The sequence below is a fragment of the Bactrocera latifrons genome, unplaced genomic scaffold (assembly GCF_001853355.1).
Source record: "Bactrocera latifrons isolate USDA-ARS-PBARC rearing strain unplaced genomic scaffold, ASM185335v1 scaffold_128, whole genome shotgun sequence".
Lineage (NCBI taxonomy): Eukaryota > Metazoa > Arthropoda > Insecta > Diptera > Tephritidae > Bactrocera > Bactrocera latifrons.
The window spans coordinates 121,984-123,629 of NW_017534719.1; the positions used below are offsets into that span (position 1 = coordinate 121,984).

A 1,646-nucleotide genomic window follows, 5' to 3' on the forward strand; every position below is an offset into this window, starting at 1 on the left:
ATGAACTTTTTCCATTTAGTTTTTAGAAATATATTATATTATTTATGAATTGTTTTATTTTTTAATATAATTGAGATATAAACTATTCTATCTTTTAAGTTGGAACAAACACAGTCTGTTATATTTGACTGTTATAGGTTGAGTAACTTAGGGGTTTATCCCGGACAAAACTTGTTAAGCAAAACTTTGATCTCAAACATTTGCTTCTTCGCTATCTTACATATTTATTAAAACAATTTTTTTTTGGCGCTATGAACAAATTATTTCAATTAGTTTTCTTTAACGCCTATTTAACGTCTTTCTTCATGTATGGCAACAGCAATTTGCTAACGTACAGAGATTTTTAAAATAATTTATTTTCAGGTTAAAAAATAACAACATAAATCATATTCAAACATAGATTACTAATCAAATCATATAGTTCTTATTATTTATCAAAAATACCCGGGAGTCAGTATCTATGGCTTCATGTAGGATAGAAAAAATGACATGGGCTTTTTTTCATTAATGATTATCTACTTCTGAAGCTTAATTGTGTCAAGCAGAGCAGTTGGCTTGGATTTCAAACCACACAATAATTGCTTTAATTTAATAATGGCTTTACCAGGATTAAGCCCTTTTGGGCAGGTATTTGTGCAATTCAAAATAGTGTGGCAACGATAAATACTATATGGGTCTTTTATCTGCTTTAAGCGTTCTTCAGTAACATTATCTCGAGAGTCTACAATCCATCGATAGACCTGCATTAAAACCGCTGGTCCCAAATATCTATCTCCATTCCACCAGTAAGACGGGCATGACGACGTACAACAAGCGCAGAGGATGCATTCATAAAGCCCATCTAATTTTTTGCGATCATCAATGTGTTGTAAATACTGCTCTTTTCCTATTGAGCCTTTAATAGTATCCTTACGTTGAAGCCATGGTTTAATTGAACGGTATTGAGCATAAAAGTGTCCTAAATCTGGAACAAGATCCCGAACCACATACATATGTGGCAATGGATATATTTTTAATATTCGTGAAGGATTTCTATCAATTTTACTGGTACACGCCAATGAATTAATACCCGCAATGTTCATAGCACATGAACCACAGATTCCTTCTCGGCAGGAACGTCTGAAAGTCAATGTTTGATCCATTTCATTTTTAATTTTGATTAGGGCATCAAGAACCATTACTCCACATTTCTGTAGATCTATATGGTAAGTTTGAAGTTGAGGTGTTTTCCCAGGCTGCCAGCGATAAATCTGAATTGTTTTTATAAGGGCAGTATTTTTCCTGTCGTTTGCTACGGTTTTTTCTTGAACTGCTGATATCTTAGAAAAACTTTTGGCATGTGTGTTTTTTCTAGGAATTAGTTCTTCACATATATAATTGCACGCACTTTTAGTAACCCGGCAATGTCCGCTATAATTTATTAATATTCGAACGTTTAACATTTTGCAAACAAGATATTATGCAATATTTGCTTCTTATATAAAGTGAAGTGAAATTAAATATATATAATTTAAGGCATACTTTTCATCACCTACTCTAACACTTATGGAATCCATATATTTTTATTCTTCAAAAATACAATCACGTAACAAATACCGCAATAAGAATTTTATTATGTTTAACATGAGGAGAATGGTTCGCGTATT

General features: G+C 32.1%; 1 pseudogene; it reads right to left on the reverse strand.

Moving 5' to 3' along the window:
- Positions 1–86: 86 nt before the first annotated feature.
- Positions 87–1,626, reverse strand: LOC108978842 (annotated as a pseudogene).
- Positions 1,627–1,646: the final 20 nt, after the last annotated feature.